Below are 25,121 nucleotides of genomic sequence, written 5' to 3' on the forward strand. Positions count from 1 at the left end.
TGGGCACGCTGGGAAGGGACACGAGCAAGTGGGAGGCGGCTGATGGCAATGGAGGGGGCGGGGAGAGATGTTGTGCCGCTGTCAGCTGCTGGTGCAGCCTCCGCCCACTCGGAGAGCTCATCCTCGGACCCGTCAGCTTCATATTCTGTGGTGGCATTGGACAGGTCCTCGGCCTCACTCTCCTCCACCTCAGTTCCACTCGATGTGCCAGCCACGATGTCACCGCTGGCACTGGTGCTCGGTCCCTCCGCTCCGTCTGTGCTGATTTCTCCCTCCGTGTCCCCCGACGATGCTGTGGGCAAGGTGAAGAGACAGCAATTAATCATACACCTGTATACATATGTCACATGAGTCCAATCTACATAGGTTACAGTGCATAGCCTGAAAAGAAAGATGAGTAACATCTACAAAACAAGGTACATATGTAGGGCATGCAACACACAGTTGGTTGACCCACCATGCCACTGAAAAACTATGGAGAGCATGACACAATAGCAAATGACATGAAATGGGTTTTGACAGAGGAGCCAGGCCCTGGGGACAATCCAGCACTGCATCTGCACCACACAGCGTTGCCGAAAATAGGGATGAGCAGGGACCATATCCATGAACTTGAGGCACATGCTGCATAGGTAATACTGAAAACATGCCCACCATGACTGGCTCACTGCACCTTGAGTGTATGTCCAGACAAACATCACACACTGGCCAGACCTAGCAAGGAGATATCAGGTTTTGACATGTAGGCTTTGCCCGCACCAACCACCCCCTACATGAGACAATTAGTTGAGACACAGGAAGCACTTACATCTCTTAGTCTGGGTGAAATACACATGGGCTGCATAAATGCAAGATTGGACGCCAAATACCCAAGGTGCGCCTGTCCAAATAATCATGTACAAATGGTCATCATCAGATGATTGTAACAAGACACACAGGCACTGGCCACCGTGAGTATGAACAAGGAAAATCAGGTCAGGCTGTACAGTGGACACTTGTACTACATTTTACGTCAATATACATGGTGCCAGGGGACAATGGCACAGAGCACAACCTATGCTGTAGACACTGAGAGTGTCCACATTTTGTGATGACACACATGACACCTAGGAAAATATGCCCCAGGGGACAGTAGTGGCCACACAACTCCATGGTCCTGAATGGGAATGACTGCAACACACACCACCATCCCTGCACCATGCGTATCGCACACTCATGCACATCATGTCACAGGCCACAACATAGGACATGCGTGCTGTAAGGCATGACACTTGAGAGACTAACTCCCATGTCTGGACTCAGCATCAGTGCCAACTGACATGGAACCCACAAGTACTGAACTGGCCAGGGCACAGGCAAGGTCCCAAAACCTGTTACACACCACCCCCACACATGATGCTACAGGTATTGTTCACGTGGATAAAGTGCCAGCCTAGATAACCTTGTGAAGGAGTGACTACACACAGACCAGGGAACACATTGCAAGGAGGGGAAGGGAGGTAGGAGAGCACCGCTATACTGTGGGTAACAGGATCTGCACAGCACCTTTAAACCCTGGCAGTGTATCCATGCAACTGTGCACTTACAAATGCTGGTGACACACAACAAACACACATGTACCTACCCCCTTCCTGCTGCTGCTTCTCCTGTAAGCGCCTGTCCAAGTCTGGAAAGACCACCGCCAGCACACGCTTGTGGATGTGGGTCAGACGGCGGCGCCCGCGGTTCTTATGGGTCTCAGGTGAGTCCCCAGCAGGACCCGTGCGATCCTCCGCGTCCAGCACCGGATATCCTGCCAGCGTTTTCTCACCTGGGCCAGGCGCCGCTTGCGACCCTCCGTCCTCCTCACGGCACTGACGGCGTTCATCCAGATCTGCTTCTTGGCAGAGGCGCCTACCTGTGAGGATGAACAAGTGACACTACATCAATACACCTGGCACATGTCACAGAGACACATATTAGAACTAATTTGCTGTTTACAACAAGGCATAGTATGCATCCAACGCATTGCACCTTTGTCATAGGGACATGATCCTCTGGGGAAGGGCAGAAGCAGTACGTGCCATGAAAGTACACAGGTGGAATGAGGGCAACGACACAATCAATGATCCAGGCTCACACTGTGCATCACAAGCTACACCAGGATTATGTGCAGCACCTCTAAGCAGTCACATGCCACAGGCCACTGACGCTACCTCAGCAGAGTACACAGACACTCACAGGCACAGGACATTCACCTGCCATTGCCAAATGCAGCGACAAACCTCACTCTGCACATGTGCCACTAGACGGGGGGGGCTCACAGGTGTGGGGCTGGCTCTGCACGTCAGACACACAGCACTGCTCCCTCCTCACATCAGATGGGCAGGGTATATCCATCCCTCATGCAGCCCGGGTGCTACACTCCACATATGCACCCACCTACATGACAGGGGACTTACACACACACCGATGTCCAGGGTACGAACACATCATGTGGACACTCTCAGCACAGGTACACAGAACTAACACACATCTGTGGGTACAGTCACCTGTCACACTGGGCTGACCACATAATCAAATGAGGACTGTAGAGGCTACATTCCCAGGAGGACAAGACAGGCAGAATGTGGCATGCACCATGCAGTGATTGTCACAGTAAACACAATGCAAGTGAGGACGGCAGACATGCACCACAGCATGCTCTGGCTGGGAGACATCAGGCATTCCCCCCCCCCCCTGGAACCCCCCCTACAGTACATAGCATGTGTGTCACACCTGGACACAATGCCAGAAGTCACAGTCACAAAAAAGGGACACAGTCTGTGCTAGTAGACTCTGCACTCACCTGATACCCTGGTCGCCCATACAGCAGGGGGTACTGTGGGAGGATCACATCCAGCAATGCCAGGTTCTCCTCCAGGGTGAATGGCTGTGCCCTCTCCACAACCCTTGACATGGTTCCAGGGAATCAGGAGCAGCAGCTGGGTCGTAGAATCCAAAGATGTGCAGGCAAGTGCTCCCTCATGAGACCTGGCTGCCTTATATCTGCCTTGCTGGCCTGTTTCATGCACAGGAGTACAGAGTGATTGGTCACTCACATTTGCATCCTATGTTTCCTCCAATCCCTTCAAACCTAGCACAGTCAGTGGGTTTTTATTGTTTTTTTTCTTGAGCATGATGTCAACTCCAGAACCACATTGCAAAAAAGTAGATTCATTCAAACTGACTTCTGCTGTGCACCTGCTGAAAAACATCATACTTTAAACTTGGTCTCCATGACAACCAGCATGCATGTAGGCCTTCATACTGGTCCCTCATGTGTCCCCTATGTAATTTGGAGTTTCACACACAGGTACGGTGCGTACCGGGGCCCTAGGGCACCCCAAATGCATAGCAACGGCCCGTACAGGCGTGTGTATGGTCCGTATCACTATGGGTACGCATACGCGAGCACACCCATAGTGATAGTGAGCGTACAGGCGTGTGTACGGTCCGTATCACTATGGGTACGCATACGCGAGCACACCGATAGTGATAGTGAGCGTACAGGCGTGTGTACGGTCCGTATCCCTATGGGTGTGCTCGCGTATGCGTACCCATAGTGATAGTGAGCGTACAGGCGTGTGTACGGTCCGTATCACTATGGGTGTGCTCACGTATGCGTACCCATAGTGATAGTGAGCGTACAGGCGTGTGTACGGTCCGTATCACTATGGGTACGCATACGCGAGCACACCCATAGTGATAGTGAGCGTACAGGCGTGTGTACGGTCCGTATCACTATGGGTACGCATACGTGAGCACACCCATAGTGATGTTGAGCGTACAGGCGTGTGTTCGGTCCATATCACTATGGGTGTGCTTGCGTATGCGTACCCATAGTGATAGTGAGCGTACAGGCGTGTGTACGGTCCGCATCACTATGGGTGTGCTCGCGTATGCGTACCCATAGTGATAGTGAGCGTACAGGCGTGTGTACGGTCCGTATCACTATGGGTACGCATACGCGAGCACACCCATAGTGATAGTGAGCGTACAGGCGTGTATACGGTCCGTATCACTATGGTTGTGCTCGCGTATGCGTACCCATAGTGATACGGACCGTACACGCATGCGTACGCTCACTATCACTATGGGTACGCATACGGCAGCACTCCCATAGTGATAGGGAACGTACACAGGCCCTCTGAGCGAATGTACGGTGCCTTTCACACATCACAGTGGTGACAGGCAGCACACAGGAAGGAATAGAGCTGACATACTTGTCCATGGATGAACATCAAGGCATTGTCTGGGCAGTACTACATGTGTGGGGCTCAGGTGTGAAAGGCTGTGATGTGGCACATTACTCCTGAGTCGAGAAGGCAACAGATGTATGATGAGATGTGTACAGGTGTTATGTGTGACGGTGCAATGTGTGCCAGGCATGCCCTTAACTCCTTTGACATGTGTGCATGTCATACTGCACACTTGGGATGAGCGTCACTGGCATGGCACAGTCAACAACACACGCAGGTGTCCCCTGATGCCCGCTACAGGGGTTACCACACCAGACATGTGACTACCCACGGTGCACGATGTGTCTATGTCATGTATGTGTGGTGTGTTCCCATTAGCTTGATGTTGGTGCTCCCTCAAAAGTATCAGCTGTTGCAGCAACCAACATCTGTCTGTGTGTAGATGGACATGGCACACTGTTACGCACACCAGGCCACATGTGGAATCGGATGTGAGGTGCGTATGTATGCATGGGACACGGAGTAGCGTAACAAGGACATGTCTGCATCCTCTCAATGTATGTGTGGTGAGTCATTACATGTAAACCTTATTGGCAAGGTGTGTGGGCTGTCCTAGTGTAATATCATGTGACCTGTGGCTCTAGTGTTCCGCTACCTGTCTCTGAAATCGACATCCTACTTCTGCTGATGTGTTGATGTATGTCACTCCTGTGTTGCGTCTGGCTGTTCACTTACACTGGGACACAGCTAATCCCATGCCATGGCATGTGGAGGTTCACAATCTCCGTGTGTAGCTGGGTCTTGGTAGGAGTGTCACCTGGCAGCCATACGTGTCCAGGCCATGTGGCACATACCTGACTCCGTATGTAGCATATGTGTATTGACAGATTAACATGTGCTCAGTACAAATCAATTGTTGTTGTAGTGCACTCACTCTTCCTTGTCACTTCCAAATTACTGCAGAGCGCCGCCTCTTCCCCGACCAATTCCGGACTTGGCTGACATGCGGGAGAATGACTGTATACGGTGCTACCGCTTCCCCCAACCGTTGATTGAGGAGTTGACGGCAAGGCTGGCATCACACCTGCAACCGCTGCACAGGTATCCTACGGCACTGACACCCAAGCTGAAGGTAATGGCAGTCCTACATTTTCTTGCCACGGGTACCTTTCAATATACCATAGCTCATGTTGGTGGCATGTCCCAGAGCATGTTCAGCCATGTGCTGCATGATTTCTTAGAGGCCATGTTGCTTCACCTGGATGAGTTCATCCATTTCCCAACTCCTGAACTGTTGACTGGGGTCAAGCGTGGATTCTATGCCCTGGGAGGGATGCCCCATGTCATTGGGTCCATAGATGGGACACATGTGGCTTTGGTACCACCAAAGGCACAGGAGGTAGCGTACAGGAATCGCAAACACTACCACTCCCTCAATGCCCTTGTGGTGTGTCTGTCCAACATGGTGATTTCACATGTCTGTGCTCGTTTTCCAGGATCAGCACACGATGCCTACATCATGAGGCGTAGCAGGGTGCCTGAAATGATGACGCAGCTGCTCAACGAACGAGCATGTGTTGTTGGTGGGTACACTCTGTCTGTCCTGTATTTTACGTAGACTTCCAGCGCGACCGCTTCTCCTGTCCTACTTATGTCCATGTGGTTTCCATGTAGGGGACGCTGGCTATCCCAACATGACATGGCTGATCACACCTCTCCGCAACCCCATCACGCCGGCCCAGCTCCACTACAACACCGCCCATGGCCGGACAAGGCGAGTGATAGAGAGGACATTTGGCCTCCTGAAGAGCCGATTCAGATGCCTCCACAAGACCGGCGGCGCCCTCCCATATGCCCCGGCGAAGGTCTGCAAAATCTTCATGGTCTGCTGCATGCTGCACAACATGGCAGTTGAGAAAGCTGTGCCACTCATCCTGGATCAAGATGATCAGGACCATCCACCCGTGGAGGACGAAGGGCTTGGCAATGGGGCTAGTGATGTGGAGGATGTGGTTCCGCAAGAGGACATCCGGAGTCGGCTCATACGCAACTTCTTTGCTTAGTGGTGAGTACCAGTGTCTGTGTGTGCACGCATTGGTCCCCGTGTGGCATGTGTTGTGATGTGTGTGTCCATCTGCATGTATGCCACGTGAGTCAGAGGTGTGTGTGGATGTGTCACTGGAGTGATGGTGCCAGTGATGAGTGTATTTCCCCAGTCATAATTGTGACCTAGCATATTGTCATCCTTACATGTGTCGAGTACATGCACATGCAAGTGGCTGTGCTTTTTGTGGCTGACTTCTTGTGTGTCTCTCATCCCCAGGTACTTGCGCATGCCGTCTGTTGGTTGCATTGTTGTGGCACTGCTATTCCTCATGGACACATCATCGTGTGCTGACTCAGCGTTACACGCACGGACAAGTTTGGAAGTCTCCTTAGGGTAAGGGATGCATCAGGGGTGTATTGGGTGTGGCAGTTGTTTACGATGTGTGCACACTGCCCCTGTCGATGTTTGGTTCCTCTGCAGACATGTCGCATCACCATGGGACACATGACATGTAGCTGGGTACACCTGAATAGATGGTCAGACTTGTTGACAGTCATCTGTGATGGTATAGTGGATTGTGATGATGGCATCAATGTGTGTAACACTGCCCTCTGACACATACGGTTTGCATTGGCTTGACATGGTGTGGGACTTCCACATCAGAGGATCAATGGTGTATGGCAGCCTCTCTGTGAGCAGCAAGGGGTGTTTAGCTGTTAGCTGACACTTGTGTGCCAGTTCCATGGCTATCACGCATTTGTGCTGCAGAAGGGGGGTTCCAGTGTTGGACCCACATGTTACTCCACATGACCTGTTTATGTGTACTCCGAGTTGCCTCTGCATTCCCGAATACATGAATAATAAAGGTGTCCCTATGCCTCCAAGGTGCCTATTCCCAGTCAATGCTGGTGTGTTGCCACGGTGCATACGGCATGTCTGGCATGGTTTTCCGTGATAGTGGCTATGTGTCTATGTGTCGAGTAGCAAGATGCAAGCTGTTTGTGTGTGATTAGACTGTGTATTGTGCATGATGTCCATGACTGTGTGGGTATTGTGACATGTGCCATCCCCATGCATCCAACGTTGGCCAGGCCACCATTCTCTGCATCCACCTGACTCAAGCTTGCAGGACATGGTTCTGCCACCTGTCCACACATACCTGGGTGCCCCCCAGGACACTCCACGTGATCCCTGACCTCTGCGCATGGCTGTCGCTGTACTCAATATGTCTGTCGGCACGGTTGTGCGGCCACCCCCTCAGCTGGTTGGGCCCATCACGGGTGTGTATGGTGCTCCATGTCTGTGTTGCCTAATACATTGTGACCCATGTGTGTCCTGTGCCAGACTCAGGCCCCAGGGTGTGGATGGTTGAAGTCATATGAGAACTCAGGCATGGTTAGACTTAACAAGACACATGTAAGCTAATAATGCAAAATGTAGGCATCTTCTCTTTATCGTGTAACTTTTTATTTTTGTTGGGGTATGTGGGGGGGCGGGGTATGACATGAGGGGCTTTCCGGGTGTGTGGAATCCAAAGTTCACTAAGGGGAGTTGGTGTCCTTGCCATTGGAAATCCTCAGAGTCCATGCCACAGTCTTTGTCAACATTGGTCAGACAGTGACCAGCAAGTCCATGTGGCAGAGACTGTCTTTTGCTGATGTGCTGCTGTTGGTCCAGTGGGCCAGGTGCCACGCCAGGTGTCCTGGGAGATGGTGCTGTTGCGCCGACCCTCACGGTCTTTTCCGTGGACGACCCGCCCTCCTGCGGGAACCCTCAGAAGCAGGCCGTGACGATGTTTGGGATGCTCCGTCGGATATCTCCTCCTCCTCCTGATCCCTCCCTGTGGGTGGTGATGTTCTACGCCTGGTGGCACAGGGAGGGTTGCCCATGTTGTCGGCTATCCGACGGAGTGTACTGTGAATTCCCGTGAACACCGTCACGAGCTCAGCCTGTCTGTCCTCCATCCGCCCTTGGTGTCGCAGTAGACAGGCATGTTGCTCCGCATGTTGCTGGGCCTGCTGGGTCTTGATCTCCTCGAGGATGGACACAACCTGGGCCATGCCCGTGGTGTCCTGCCGGTATGTGTCCAGGATGTTTCTGACATGGGAATATACCGGTTCCGCAGCCAACTGGTCAGGCTCGCGCCTCCGCCATCCTCCACTCCCACCACCCCTGCCCACTTGCACCTGGCCTGCCCTTGTGGGCACATCGGGTCTCCGGGACCCCTGAGGGGTGGCATTAGCGTTGTCGCCTGCCTCCTCCTGGGTGCCCGGTACACCGTGTTCCTCCTGGTCAGCCTGGCTGCGTCGTGGTGGTGGGGCAGGGATCCTGGGTGTCTCCTGGGATGTGGCAGGAGTGGGGGTGGTGGTTGGCCCAGTTGTACCTGAAGCAGGTGCTGCAGGTGGTTGGACACCAGAGGGGCCAGGTTGGTCGGGATCGTCCACAGAGTGGTGAGAGTCGTCGCTGCCGGTGGGTCCGTCATCCCGCAGAGCCGGGTCCTGTGAGTCTTCCCCCCCAGTGCTGGGGGGTGATCCACGACGTTGACCTGTGTGTGAGAGAGACAATGTTAATTTTGTTCTATGCAACATCCATGTTTCATTCGTTTCTAAGTTGGCACATTTCCTCTGGGAATTTGGATATGTCTTGCATTCCACTCACAGTGCACTTGTGCATGGGTATGTCCCTTGGCCGCAGCTTTTGAGACTTTACCTATGTGTGGCACAGTCTTACTTGCTGCGTCAATTGTGACTGCAGTCAGCAGTGGAGTGAGCAGGTGTGGCGAGCCATGCATTGGCGCCTTCCGTGTTGCACTGTACGTGGGCACATGGAGTTGTTCCACACACTTATATAATGCAGGTAGCTGGCGTTGTGCTCGTGCACAGGTTGAGACATGGCCCTGTGTTTTGCCATGGAGAAGAGAGGGGGATTCAGGCACTGGCCACCCTTGTCTACATGCACGCAGTCCACCTGCTGACGAGCAGACATTCCCACACCCCACAAGGCTGAATTGGTCTCCCTGTGTGTCCCTTTCTCACTCCCTCTCTGTCCCCCTCTCCCTCCCTCCCTGTGTCAGCCTCCTCTCTCTGTCCGTCTCCCTGTGTCTCCCTCCCTCTCTCTCCCCCTCTCCCTCCCTGTGTCACCCTCTGTCACCTCAGCCCAGCTTCCTAGGCACACACTTTTAGCAGATCTTTGAATGGCCCTTGGCTTGTTGATGTGAGTTTGTTTCTGATCTCCAGGCACCCATTGGGTGTAGTGTCTGCGCTGCTGCTGTGGTGGTGTGTGCTGCCACTCTTTCACAGTGTTGGCTGTTCATTAGCTGCTGTCATGTGCAAAAAGTGCCTTCACCCCCATGTCTTCATGCAAGGCGTCCGCCATTTGCTGGCAAGTCTTTCCTGTGTGGGGACACACTGTTTGTCTGGCTGTGACCTAGGCCATATGGGCAGAGGGCATTGTTGTCTGCTTCTGAGTTGCACTATGTGATTTTTGGGGCCCACACTCCCGCCATCCGGCTTACCGTGTCTTGTGTTGGTGTTTTCTGTGGCCTTTGACTTTGCATTGTCCAGCTGGGTGCATGGGGCATGGTGGCGCTAGTGGCATGTGCGTGTTCATGGAGTGTGGTTGAGTCATGCGATAGCTTGGGGTGGTTGCGTGACTGATTGTGAGTTTGGTTGTGGATGACGTTCCCTCCATGTGAGGTGAGTTGTTTGTGTACTCACCCGGGTCTCGGAGTCCTTCTAATCCGTCCACTGACACCACCGGCAGTATGGCCATCACCCTCTCCTCCCAGGGATGGTATTGTACGGGTCTGCGGGGCGGCCCTCCTCCAGTGATGTTGGCCTGGTTGTGGTCGTCGGTCATTTTGGCTCGGACCCTCCTCCGCAGATTGTACCACCTGGCTTGGCATTCATGCCTGGTCCTTCTGGTGGACGCAACAGCATTCACACCATCGACAATCCTCTGCCACATGGCTGTTTTTTCGGAAATGCTGGTCTGTCTGACCAATGTTCCAAAGAGGTGTGGCTCGACTCTGAGGATTTCGTCGACAAGGACCTCCAACTCTTGGCTAGTGAACTTTGGATTCTTGTTAGTGGGCATGGTGAGGGGTGTGGGTGTGGATGGTTGTGGGGGGTGTGGGTGTGGATGGTTGTGGGTGTGTGGGTGTGGTTGTGCAGGTGTGTGTGTGAATGTGATGAGGGGGTGTTTGTGAAGGTCGGTGTGTGAAGGTGTGCAAGTGTAAGGTGTAGTAAAGGTTCAAGTATGGTGCTGTAGGTTGTCTGTGGGGTCTGGCAGCCGTGAGTCTGTTGCAAAGGCTCGTGGTTTGTGGCTGTGGGCCCTTTTAATTGGTCCATTGGTGGGTGTGGCTGTGTTTGAACTTTGGGTGGGTGTGTTATAAGGAGTGGTTGTGTTTTGGGCCTCTGTTTGGGATTTTGGCAGTTGCAGGTCAGTGAATGTGTTGTATTTGTGCTTGTTGGACATGTTTTGTGGCTTTGTGCCATTCGAATAGTGTATTCTATGTTGTTGTGCTTTGTCCTGGTTGTGTACGTGCGTTTTTAGCGTGTGTACGGTGTGTACTTCGGCAATTTTGTTGTATAGTGCTGTCCTTGTGTCTGGCTTGGTATGACTCGTACATGCGCGATGTTGGGTGAAGGTGCTGGTGTTGGGGCCTGGGGTGCGCTCCGTACTTAGAATGTTGGGGTGGGGGTACGCTCCATACGTACGCGGGTGAGGGTACGGGTCGTACATACACGGTTGGGGTGGGGGTATGGTCCGTACATACACGGTTGGGGTGGGGGTACGCTCCATACATACGCGGGTGAGGGTATGGGTCGTACATACACGGTTGGGGTGGGGGTACGGGCCGTGCATACACGGTTGGGGTGGGGGTACGGTCCGTACATACACGGTTGGGGTGGGGGTACGCTCCATACATACGCGGGTGAGGGTACGGGTCGTACATACATGGTTGGGGTGGGGGTATGCTCCATACATACGCGGGTGAGGGTACGGGTCGTACATACACGGTTGGGGTGGGGGTACGCTCCATACATACACGGGTGAGGGTACGGGTCGTACATACACGGTTGGGGTGGGGGTACGGGTCGTACATACACGGTTGGGGTGGGGGTACGCTCCATACATACACGGTTGGGGTGGGGGTACGCTCCATACATAAGCGGGTAAGGGTACGGGTCGTACATACACGGTTGGGGTGGGGGTACGCTCCATACATACGCGGGTGAGGGTACGGGTCATACATACACGGTTGGGGTGGGGGTACACTCCATACATACATGGGTGAGGGTACGGGTCGTACAGACACGGTTGGGGTGGGGGTACGCTCCATACATACGCGGGTGAGGGTACGGGTCGTATATACACGGTTGGGGTAGGGGTACGGGTCATACATACACGGTTGGGGTGGGGGTACGCTCCATACATACGCGGGTGAGGGTACGGGTCGTACATACACGGTTGGGGTGGGGGTACGCTCCATACATACGCGGGTGAGGGTACGGGTTGTACATACACGGTTGGGGTGGGGGTACGGGTCGTACATACACAGTTGGGGTGGGGGTACGGTCCGTACATACACGGTTGGGGTGGGGGTACTCTCCATACATACGCGGGTGAGGGTACGGGTCGTACATACACGGTTGGGGTGGGGGTACGCTCCATACATACGCGGGTGAGGGTACGGGTCATACATACACGGTTGGGGTGGGGGCACGGGTCGTACATACACGGTTGGGGTGGGGGTACGCTCCATGCATACGCGGGTGAGGGTACGGGTCGTACATACACGGTTGGGGTGGGGGTACGGTCCGTACATACACGGTTGGGGTGGGGGTAGGCTCCATACATACGCGGGTGAGGGTACGGGTCGTACATACACAGTTGGGGTGGGGGTACGCTCCATACGTACGCGGGTGAGGGTACGGGTCGTACATACACGGTTGGGGTGGGGGTACGCTCCATATATACGCGGGTGGGGGTATGGGCCGTACGTACGGGGGTGTACATACACGGGTGGGGGTACGTCTCGTACATACATGGGTGTACATACACGGGTGTACATTCACGGTGGGGGTACGTCTCGTACATAGACGGGTGTACATACATGGGTGGGGATTCGACTCGTACATAGGAGGGCTGGGGGAGTGTTGGGCACGTATGCGGGCACATGTCTCCATGGTTGCTATGGGAGTTCGGTGCGGACGGTGTTTTTTCCATCCGGTTGTAACATCGGACGCACGGGATGGATCGTACTGGCGCGGTCGGACTTCACTTTTCACATTTGTACGGTAAATCGTCCGAGGATGTGTCGGACACATTTTCCGACCCGAGGACGTGTGGGGAATAATTCCCAAAGCGATTCGTATGGACTTTTTCCCATGCGAATCGTGCTTGGCAGTTTGTACGGCACTTGTACGATTCGTACGGTAAAAAGACCAGATACGAGTCGTACGGGGAAATTTTTTACAGGATCGTAATCGGCACCCGAATGTTTTATGGTTTAATTCTTTTATTGAACACGGCAAAAAAAGCAAGATCGCAAATATCGGCCACACTGGCCCATCAGCAATACTGATCAGTGCATTATTTTATCCAAAATCAACGATGAACAATCACTATCTCACCCACCACCCAACAAAACGGAAAAGGAAGAAGAAAGGAAACATAGAGAGAGCCACCCCCCACCCTCCCCCGGTCCATAACAGCAATATAGCATTGTGCCCAGCGGGCTATCGGTCTTGCAGGCACGTCAGCCTATGTGGGGAGCTCCTGCGTCATTAGGCGTAGCAAGCGCAAGTATCTCGGGCAGGAAAGCTCCCAGAATTCTTGCGCAAGCAGTGAGAGGAACAGCTGCCATAGTTCGCTAAAGGAGGAACCTTTCCCAGCCAGGGTAAGAGAATTAATTTTCATACCTAGCACGTGCCATAACCATTGATACAACCTTGTGTGTGAAGGAATACGGGGGGTTCTCCAATTAATTAATATGTTCTGGACAGCTGTACCCAGTGCTATGGCTATCTGCTTCCCTCGCCTAGATTTCAAGGGGTATGTAAGCGGGTTTGGCACCCCCAGCAGGACAAAGGCAGGAAGCCTAGGGACTTCAGTCTCGAGATGTTTGTCCACGTCGTCTAGAATGTGTGTCCAGTGGGTCCGGAGAGATTCGCAGTCCCACAGTAGGTGGACCAGTTTGCCCTTCTTGCCACACCCCCGCCAACAGACAGGGCTCTGCGTCGCGTCAGTTTGGTGGTGTCTCTTTGGGGTGTAATACCAGTGATAAACTAATTTGGTGAGTGTCTCAGTGAGGCCTACAAGATAGAATGTTTTAAAGGCAGTAGAAGTAGGAGTGCAATATGATCAAATGCCCCAGTACTAACCACCAACTGTGCAGGTGCATGGAAACACAATATCAGTGGTGCAAGGATGGAAGCTAGGTGATATCACAGAAATTGCACCAATGCACAAGAGAGCATGCATAGATCTCCCTAGCACCCCGGCGAGGTCAGAGTTCTTACTTTTAGCCAGTTTAAGGTTCATAATATTTATAACAAAATGTAGAATTAATGCACAGAAGAGACAGTAAAATCACATAAACATGAAAGTTAAGATCTATAAAGTATACCTATTGAAAAGATAATATGTTTTCGCTCTTTTATACCCCAACACTGAGTCTAGCTAGTCAGTCTCTGCAAGACTCACCTCGAACGACTCACCTCTTTATACATAAATAGTGTTGTTTACACTGCTTTAAATCTGAAAAAGACCAATAGGAGCAAGATTTTGTTCCTGATTACCTAAACTTGCCGAGTGGTGCTAATTTGCACCACTGTCCATACGGTAGCAGTCTGCTTTTTTTCTTCATTTCATGTTCCGTACATTTATTCTTTGCTAGATAGAATCTCACTGCAGATTAAACCCAGCCCAGCAGTTTAGTAGTCCGCAAATCTCACTAGGTCAGGCTTCTCCAACTGGTAGCTCGTGAGCTACTGGTAGCTCTACAACTACCTGTAAGTGGCTCACCTGTGTGCATCCCAGCCCTAAATTGTAGCCATTTGCTTGTTTGAATTAATATATGCATGCCAAAGTGGTGTATTCATGATGTAAATGTATGTATTTTCAGGTCTCATAAGCTAATGTTTGCAGTAATATAGCACAATTTCCTAAATATATTTAAAGTTGATTTTTGAGTGATAAATCATGTGGAGAGACGTATTACTAATATTATTACTTTATTGAAAGGGCACTAAGCTGTGGTTGTCGTGTATTATCTATGTAGAGGCACTCCTAACAGAAAACTCATTTTTATGCCGAGCCTAGACAGCTCTTGCTCTGTCTGGAAGATCTGTTGTATGCACTTTGTGATCTCTGGAGCATTGCCCCAGGACATGTCCGCTTCTGATTTTTACTTTCTGCTCTTCAACATACCAATGTGTTTTGCGTAGTTATGTGAGTATCTTTATTTTGTGGACTCAGCTGTTATGTTCAAGCATGGTTCCTTGGGTTCGATGTTGACTGTGCGTATGTGAGGGTGAGAGCACCATTTGTGAAAGGTGAAAGCACCTGTTTATTTTCTTTGAATTTGCGCCGTTTGTTCACCGATCCTGTACTCATTCGTGAAGGGAATTGAATCATTGCTGTGGTATGGATCGCCATTTGTAATGTACGTGTTCACAAAAGGAGTTCAACCAACCATAGCCTTTGTATGAAAGCATTTCTAATTTTGTTTCCATTCCCATTGTTTTATTGTATTTTTTACGATCGCCATGTGTTTTTTTAATGCATGGGGAGAGCCAACTGCAAGACTCGAACAAGGTTCCCCAGTCCCAAAGTCAGCAGCTCTGTATCTTACTAAACATCTCTCAGACCACTAACTTGAAAAGCAAACTTGGGGGCATATCAGCAAGGGCCGGCGATAAAATTATCGCTGCTTTAGCGTCCGTTTTCAGCCAAAAAGTGGTGATAATTTTATCGCTCTATCAGCAAGGTCACGCTATTGCGTGAATCCATGCCTTAGCTCCCTTTCCCTTAACGCCCAGCTTTGTATCTCTAATGAGATGCAAAGTGGGCGTTCCTCCCCAAAATAACGTGAGAAATGTTGCTATCCGACATTTCTCCAATTATCAAGGAGATCTCTAACCTGCGTAGCGATAAGAAAAGTAGTGCTAACTGCGGTTATCGCTACTTTCCTGACGCCTGCTTTCAGTCTGACTTAGCCATTATATTCAATGGAAGTTAGATATCATGGCTGAGTTTGCCCTGCCCTATCAGCAAGCTATCGCCAAACGCTGTGAGATTATCGCTGGATTTCCAGCGATAATCGCACATTTGGCAGCTTGGCTTGGAATTTTATCGCTTTGGAAATAAGCGTCGCTGATAGCGCGCTATCCCAGCGATAATTATCCTCGCGCTAAGCGCGCTTAGCGATAATTATCGCCGGCCCTTGCTGATATGCCCCTGTTTGGTTTTGATGATCTAGTACATTTTGGATGCCTTTCTCCTTTAAATGTTCATACCAATGCTGTTCTGCCAGGTTTCCATAGAGCGCACGAGGCATTGCAGCCCCTCCCACTCCCCCTTGTGCCCGGTGCTGCAGTATCCATCTCCTAAGCGTCACAGGAGCCCAGGACGTGACCTTGGAAAAAGTTTGTGGCGACTGGGTTTCTAAACCTGTTTTAAGTGTAAATTATATTCGGTAGGTAATCATTTTTTGTATGAAATCTTTGTTGCAAACATATGGCTGTCACTCAAAGTTGCCAGCATTGGCACTGGAAGTTTGGGGCTGACAGCGCGTGCCAGTCCTGGTGGAGGGAGCGCGAGGTCCAGCGCAGGAGGGGTGGGGGCGCGGTCCACTCTCGAACAGCTTAGCTGTCTTCTGAGGGGTGTCCGCAGCCGTTCGAATGATGCCTGTTTTCGGCATCTGTTTTAGAAAGTTATGTGAATAGAAAAGTAAGAAGAGAGCGTATTATTTTCTAACTCTTTTCAAGACTTTTTTTCTCATTTTTGTGAACAGCATACTGTACCTTCGTTGTATAGGGTGTTGTACAACTGAATTACAGGATGCCCATATTTACAAAATATTTTACACTTTCAGCAAATTGGGCAGTTACAGAGGACGGCATAATATGATGATTTTAAGACATCAGTGGTTGGGACGGACAGTAAATTAAGCCTGGGCGAAGCACTACGCTACGCTCACGTACTGTTGCGTAGTGCTGCGTCATTTTTTGCTTGCTCGCGGTCCTCAACGTCAAGTTGGCGACCGCGAGCAAGCAAAATGACATCCCTGCGAGACTTTTTCCTTGTTCGCGATCATCAACTTCAAGTTGGCGATCGCGAGCATGGAAAATAAACCTCCCGGCGAGATTCCCAACGCGAGGAGGTCAGGTTTCTCATTGCGAGTGGTCGCGTATGCTCGCGACCGCTCACGATGAGAAACTACCAGTTCGCGTTGAGAAAGCTGAAGCTCGAGTAAAAATCTACTCGAGCAGCAGAAAACTACAGCTCACACTGTGCAAGATGCCATTTTCAATGATTGCACAGTGCCGGTTGCTTATCCGCACTGTGCAATCATTGAAAACGACATCTGGCACAGTGCGAACAAGGTACTACGCAGTTCGCGAAGTGCTACGCGTAGCTCGCGTAGTGCGAACTTCACTTTGCGTAGCTTCGCGAAGTGCTACTTCGCGAACTACGCCCAGGCCTAGTAAATATATACACAATGAAGGTGTTTCTCAGACACACCTTGTGGGTTTGCAAAAACTTTGCTGTGTTTATTATCCCTGACAAACAATTGTAAACCTTTGCCTTTGGGGTGTCCCAGCACTTTATTTTGCTGTCTCTTTAGAAGGATTATCTTTGACAATGTCGAATTCTCTGAAATGACCTGCACCGGTAGCTTGTTTTTTTCAGTATCTATTTACTCTATTGTTGCACTTTAACATACTGACCTCAGAGCACTCAAGGGTTGCAGAGAGAGAGACAAGTGCTTATTCAATAAGACACGTCATTGGTCACTAAACTGCTGTGCCAATGCAGTGTTCATTGGAGGGTCCCTGGGAAACAGCCAATAAAGATCTCTTCTTCCGCGATGCACAGCAGCAGCTGCTCAAACATAGCAGCACAAGCTGTAGGATGCCTTCCATAGTCTGATTAATTCATTAAGGACTCTTCCATGGCACATTAGAAAACAGTGCCTTTACGGTTCATCTAGGCACTGCACATGGTAAAACCTGGTTAATAACTACTATTTAGCGCAATGCATAACTACAGTGTGCGTGTTGATACTACAAAGAATAAGAAACATTTATCCCGCTTTTACTGGCACATTTCAGATAGAAGCTGCACAAATAATCAAGTAACATGCATCATGTCACTCCTGCCATTATTTAATGCAGGTTTGTTTTCATTGTATCACCGACTGGTGCAGTTAAGGAAGACTTTATTTGAGTAATATTATTTTTATTCATCTTTTGAAATCCTTTAGGGGCATATTAACAAGCGGCAGCGATAATCATCGCTGGCCGCTCTTAGCGTGAGTAATTTTATCTCCGGCTATCGCAGGAAATTATCGCCATGCTAGCGCTGGGTTTCCAGCGATGTTCCATGGAAAACAGCGATAACCTTGCTGATACGACCCTGTGGTCGTATCAGCATAATCCACCCCCAATGGTAAGTATAGCTAAGTCTGCATTTTAGCAGACGTTAGTTTTTGGAGAAAACAGCTGTTTTCTCCAAAAACTAACGTCTGCTAAAACGTGTGGGCAGCCTTGTAAATATCACGATGTGTACATCAGTGATATTTACAAGGTTGTACTGCCCAGTGACGCCCACTTTGCATCTCATTAGAGATGCAAAGGGAGGCGACAGGTAAAAGGGTGCTAACATGCGCTAATGCATGTTATCACCCTCTTGTAAATAGGGCGATATTTTTATCTCCGCTTTTTTGGCTTTGAAAGCCAAAAAAGTGGAGAAATGGCTCTTAAAAATATGCCCCTTAGGTTGCAGACTTGTCCTATTTAGGAATAAATTAGATGTCCAGTGTTCTTTAAATAGCACGGAAGCCCAACCGTGGGTGTGTGTGGCCATTCACCAGTGGCACGTGAAGTAACAGTAGATGATGTAACACCCAGGAAAATATGCTACATGGCTAAATACTTATAAGGTCACTAAACTCCACTATACAGCGAGACCTACTGGCGTTGCCAGTGCTTGTTTGCATTACTGCTGCAACCCTGCCCGATGCAGAGGTGATCTCTGCGGGTAATCTTGCATACAGTGGCCACTAATGTATCTTTGTCTGATGTTCTCATCATTACTGCGCTAATATTAGCAGCTGGCGATGATTTTACTCGCAGATAAGTAGCGCTGATTACACAAATGGTTGGAGATCCGCGCACTAGATATTGTCAGAGTCGGTCTGCATTTCACGCTGTTGTGATAGCAGGGCCTCTGCGGTTAGGTGTGGCTGACACACAAGGTGATGAACTCTGCGGTTTCTCCCCGAGCTGAGGCCTGCAGCTCGAAGGCACCCACACCGCTGCTCAGACCGTGGAGCCGCGCCGGGGCGTTTTGTGAATCGGATTCCTCTGTCATGTGAAACCACAGAAATCCAGCACACGTCGGTTTGGACGAAGTCGCTTAAGCCTTCTGCTAACCACATGATGCTACCGGGGGCATGTGCTGACCATTACACCCTCCTGTTCCCTGCAGGTCAACAACGCAGCTTTCAAAACGGGCATTTCCAGCTCGAGAGGTAATGGGGAAGGCGGCAGCGTTTTCACAGAATCAGTTTAGTCAGATTACGCGAAGCAGACCTGTCAAACTAAGGGGCATATTATCAAGACAGGCGATGCAATTATCGCCGCTTTAGCGGCAGAAAACTGCCGCTGAAACGGCGATAATGGGCTTGATAATATGCTCTGTGGAATTCCAATTGAAGTCCATGTTAGATGTGAAGGACGTCTAACATGGGCTTCAATTGGAATTCCATAGAGCATATTATCAAGCCCATTATCGCCGTTTTAGCGGCAGTTTTCTGCCGCTAAAGCGGCGATAATTTTATCCCTTGTCTTGATAATATGCCCCTATATTTGATTATTAAATATTTTATTGCTCAAATCAAATCTCCTGGGAGTTTCCATATAATATCTTCAGCTCTCACCTTAACTCAGTTTTAGGTCTGGTTAGTGAGAATTCTATTTATTTTTTATTTTATTTTGAAGGTTTTATATTTTGTCTGTGTGCTACAACACTTCATACAAAAAGCACTGTCAAAGCCAATTGATTTGGCTTTTTGTTGGGGAGGCTTGTAACAATAGTTGCGCAATATTGTGTGTGGTTAAGGCCGGACTGGCAATACTAGCTATCAGTCGTTTCTGGGAAGCTGGAAGGGTGGGCAGGTGGGGGGGGGGACTAGTGGGGGCTGGTTTTGTAGCACAGAAGCAGTTTTAAAAGCACTGTAAATTTCCTTGTATAGCCACAGTTATCCTGCAACAATAACAGTGTCAAGATAACTGGTGATTAATGTACCTACTGAAGAGAGATACGAGTTTTGTGTAGTGGCAGTTTGGCTTATCTAAGGTATGAGGGTTAATATACTTGCTGCAAAGAAGGTGTTCCATGCATATCCAAGAATAGTATTTCTTGTGCATAGCTCAGTGGGTTACAGCTTTTGTCAAAGCGATTCTTTTGTTACTGTGCGGTTTATTAGCACAGCACAGCACAGTGAGCTATGAACTGCTATCAAAGAGCTGCATGCACACTGTATGGTAAAGGTTAGAAAGTTGGGCTTTTTTCCCAGCCTTTCTTTATCCTGATGTTGCTAAAAAAGCTTTGCTCGGGTAGAAACAAATTATAATAATTAAAGTCAACACTAACCGCTGTGTTATGTTCCGAAGCCTAAGTTTGTGGTTCTCCAGACCAAGCACTCTTACAAAAATGCGTACCAGTATAGATTACATGTGAATCCTACACTTTGTCGCCCACTTTGCCTTTATTAACAATTTCTATACACTAATTTACACACGTATGATTCATTGTCTCTGTATGTGAGTGTGATGTAAAGTGCTCCAACACCCTACACTGGTATTAGAGTTGCTATAAAACAAATAAAATACATGTGAGAGAAGGGCTAAGGAGAGATGGGAGGCACTGTTTGAGGATAATAGTGAGGGAATCATTGAAAAGCACCAAGAAAGATTATCATTTTTCTAGTGTACAGTAAGGTCATTATTTACTATGCTTTACAAGCTAATACAATTGAATCTATGTTAACAAATATGTTGTAGAATGCAATATAGTTTCCCAAATTTTCTTAGGAAGAGAATTCCCAAAGCCCCCCTTTGTTGTGGTCAGGCTCGCTTGCTGCACTCGCTATGCACCGTATTGGGGCTGGTTTGACAAAATTTGCCAGGGCTGCTTTGAGTTCCCAGTCCGGCCCTGTGTGTAGTCCTAGAAAGAAAATTTCAAAATAGGGCAACCTCTTGGGCCGCAACAGTATTAAAACTGAAAAGGGAGGAGTGACTCTTTCTTGAGCACATAGCTTTAGCAATTTGTAAAAAATAATTGCAGATTACCATTTTTTTCTTAGGAGGCTATTACCTACTTCCACCACCACCATGCTCCATTTCCACCACTGGAGTGGCCCATTCCAGGACTGGCACAGACTACTGCACTACGGGTTTGGTTCCCAGAGTGTCCTGGCATGCACATTGTGCAAACGAGGTCTTGTGCAGTATTTTTTTGCTATGAACTGTTATGTATTAATTTCAGATTCTGACACTCGGGGTTCACATTTTGGTTGTTATAGCATACCCCACAGAATGCTCTTGGCTATTAAACTTTGAATAGTTAAGCTGCCATCAATTAATATGTTGGTTGTGATTTCGCAAAGTGGTGTCTGCCTGATACAAAGACCACTTCCTTCACTCTTTCACCTCACAGGTAGTCAGTCGCTGTGCCCTGGTCGAGACTAGAGGAGTATATGGCCATGCCACCTGGCTTTCGGTATCAAAGTATGTGGGTTGGGGATTGAGGCCCAGGGACAGCAATGCTAGGCAGCACAGCAGCATGCTTTCCCAAGACTCACGACACTCACCACCAGCTCCCATATGACTAGGCAGTATATCAAGTTGGCCATGCAACGATGCTATCGCCAAAGTGCTTGCTATAGAGCAGGCATTGTCAGGCTTACGTAGGCACACATGTGCTGTGTTACAAGTGCCAATGTACAACTACAAAACTTAAAACTGCTTTATTGCAACTAAACGTGGTCTGGCTTGCCCCAAAAGGCAAACACTAGACTGGAAGAAAGCAACAACTTACTTCCACAGACATAGGGAAACCAGTGATGCATTGCATAGTGACTGTGAGTGGGGAAGCCCAGTTACAGTGTGTCGCTAGTGAACCAAAAATTAATTTGCCTGGGCCTGGGTTTGGCCAAGGCCTTGTGCGAGACAGGCCAAACAGCTCCAACTCTCCGATCTGATAAGACTCCTGCTGAACTTGAGTAAATGGGCGTGAGAACATCACCTCAGATTAACCCGTGAAAAAACAGTAAAGCACAGGCTGCCTTAAGGATTCAGGAGACTTAGAAATGGGGGGGGGGGCATATTGCGTCTCCTATTGCATCTCCTTTGCACCATGCAAGGGGGCTCAACAGTGACACAAAAACAAATTACCATTATTCAAGCAGATTTGATTATCATGTAGCAAGGAATAATGGCATGCTTTCATATTTGAATATTTATATCTAAATACCCAACATATATAACTAATGTAGAAAAAATATGATAATTATAACAGGCTGAATTGTGCTATGATAACCTCTAAAAACTAATTCCACTTGGTATCATCTGAATGTCTTCAGTGTAACTGATCCTTCTTGTAGTTCTGCTGTCAGTGCTTATATGGACTTAGACATTTCTTCGAAGGTGGTACTGTTACATTTATATCTGTGGATCGAAAATCACCCAAGCCTTCTATAAACTTTGAATCATGTATGTGATCTGTTTTTTTAATGAATTATAAATTGCATTCAGTATTATTCATCATAGTTGAGAGATTTGGTTCTGCATGCATATATGATCTCACCACAGAGGAGCTATATTTTTGACTTACATTTCATAATATATGATGAAGCCGAACCATTTGTATTTACAAGCAGACATAGCTGCAGAGCGTTACCCAACTCTAAAATGTATATCATACACAATATTTTAGATAGTTCAGTTCAGAGGTTTACAGAGCAAATGTTGTGCCTTTGCACTTTCCCCCTTTCCCTGTGTTTTTGGAAGTGGCATCCTAGCCTCTGCAGGGTACCAGATGGGCAAAATGGAGCAGTATCAAAGTCCAGGTAACAGCCCAGTTCGACTGTGAGTCTGAAACACCTACTTAAAAAAAAAAATAAAGTTTGTTTTTTGTACTGGACTTGATCTTTGGATGGCAGTCAAACGAATTCTTGAATTTTCATTTCTACAGGTTCTTCCTGAAAGATCTCTCCATTGAAAAGTTTCAGAGTACAGTTCAAGGAACAGAAATACTTTTCTGTCTTCCCTTCTTATCTTTTTTAGGGTGTTTGGCAAGCTCAAAATATGCTATCCATCTTTTGTGGCTGCCAAGTAAGACCCTCCTGCTAGCTTCGACTGTCCTTCTCCTCTCATTGACCCGTTCGTTACTAATTTGAGCACCGTCTTTCTGTGGACTTAGAATTAGGTCTGGGCTAAAACTCCGTTCCGGTCGAGGAAATTGCGATAATTTGACATTTTCGCGTTCCGCGGAGAGCGCGAAAATGTCAAAATTTCCACAATCCGCATTTTACCAGAAATTTTTTGCTTGCTCGCGCTGTAAAATAATACATTCTCGCGTGCGCGCGATCGCCTTACCTGAATCCCCGCGTTCGCCGACAAGTTTTCCCGATCCGGTCGCGTTCTCCATGAGATGTTGGATTGTTGGTAGCCATTTGCGCTGTCTCGCGACAGTTCGCGCCCGCAGTGACGTCATTCGTCGCGCGATCATGCACCGCGAGACAAGTGAAAACAAGATGGCCGCGCCCGCGAGCAACCACATGGGTAAGTTGGCGAGCCGCGACCATGCAGAAAATACCGCGAACGGGCGGGAAAAAAACTTCCGCATCTTCGCGATATTTCCGCATGTTTGCGGAGATTTTTTACATTTTCGCGATAATTTGCGAAAGTGAATTTCGCAAATTCCGCCCACCCCTACTTAGAATCAGAAATACAATGGGATCCAGTAACAATTTACCAACTGACACATCTGCATCAGAGCGATTTCTAGAGATATCAAATTCACAGTCCATTGCAAGTTGACCACTTTCCAAACTTAGTTTTCCACCTCAATCAGGATTTGTAAAGCGCAGCTAATCACCCGATCGGATATCCATGGGCTTGCAGGTCCTGGAGGTGCATTTGAGCAGCCAAGTCTTGAGGGCCCTTCGGAATTCCCGGATTAGGTGATGGTTTTGAGTTGCATTGGGAGGCTGCTCCAGGTCTTTGCTGTGGCTTGAAAGAAGGAGCAACCTCCCCTTCTGCTTCAGTGGATGCGGGGAGAATGGGCAAGTGATATTGTAGGGTAAACAGCGTTTTGTTCGCATGCTAAACAATGCATGCCATAACAACACGGTCGTTGCAATGACCGCGCTATTATTTTGCATACCGTTACAAAGCAAGTCGGTAGAACGACTTACGTTAGGGGGAAGAAGGTGTTGGATTTAAAATCCAACACCCTCCCTAGTGTCGGCACAGACTCGGGGTGGAATAGTAAATTATACTATTCCAACATCCAGCGCCCCTAAAAGCAAGTCGTTGTTCCGACTTGCGTTGTAACGGTATGCAAAATAACAACGCAGTCGTTTTAACAACCGCATTGTTATGGCATGCATTGTAAACCCATGCGAAAAAAAGGCCTATATTCATATTGTAGTCTTCTCGACGGTTGGTGAAAGCTCAGGCGATGGTTAATGTAGGTGGGTCCTTGGTTGTGTAGAGACGTTTGTGCATGGTTCAGCATCTTGAATTGCATTGGCATTTCTTCTGTACAGGGAGCCAGTGGAGTTGCCAGAGGAGGGGTGTGATGTGTATGGTCTGATGTCTCTTTAGGAGGTGTGTGGCAATTCCAACCTAGAGAGAATTGCAGTAGTTCAGTCGGCTTGTGAAGAGGGCCTGTGTTATGGTGCATCTTGTTTGCAGGGGTAGGCACTTGAAGATCTTATGTAGTATGCGTAGTGTGAGGAAGCAGGTGGAGGAGCTGGTGTCGAGCTGTAATTTCATGGTGAGTGTCAATGATGATTCCGAAGGTCCAGGTCCTATGTCTGATGGCCACCAAGAGTCATGCTATGTGTTGCAGCTGTTGGCGAAGCTCAGTACTTCAGTCTTATCTGTGTTCAGCTGCAGGCAGCATTTCTTCATCCAGTAAGCGGCACTTGTCAACCATCTGTGAAAGTTGGGTTTGCTGGCGGTGGGATGGTCGGTGAGTGAGTGGATGAGTTGAATGTCATCTGAGTAGGAAATTATGTTGAGACCATGGGATCTGACGATGTTGGCCTCTGGGGTCATATATGAGTTGAAGAGCTTGGGACTGAGGGATGAGCCCTGGGGAACACCACAAGCGATATCCTTGGGTTCGAAGGTGAAAGGTGGCAGGTGGATCATCTGGGTTCTTCCAGTGAGGAAGGAGGCGATACATCTGTACTCCCCCTTGGATGCTTTTGTGTTGGCGCCTTTCAATCAGTGTGTGGTAGGAAACGATTTTGAAGGCTGCTGAGGGGTTGAGGAGGATCAGAGCTGCTGTTTCTTCTCTGTCTAGGAGGGTTCTTATGCCATCGGTGG

Source organism: Triturus cristatus, chromosome 7 (assembly GCF_964204655.1).
Source record: "Triturus cristatus chromosome 7, aTriCri1.1, whole genome shotgun sequence".
Classification (NCBI taxonomy): Eukaryota; Metazoa; Chordata; class Amphibia; order Caudata; family Salamandridae; genus Triturus; species Triturus cristatus.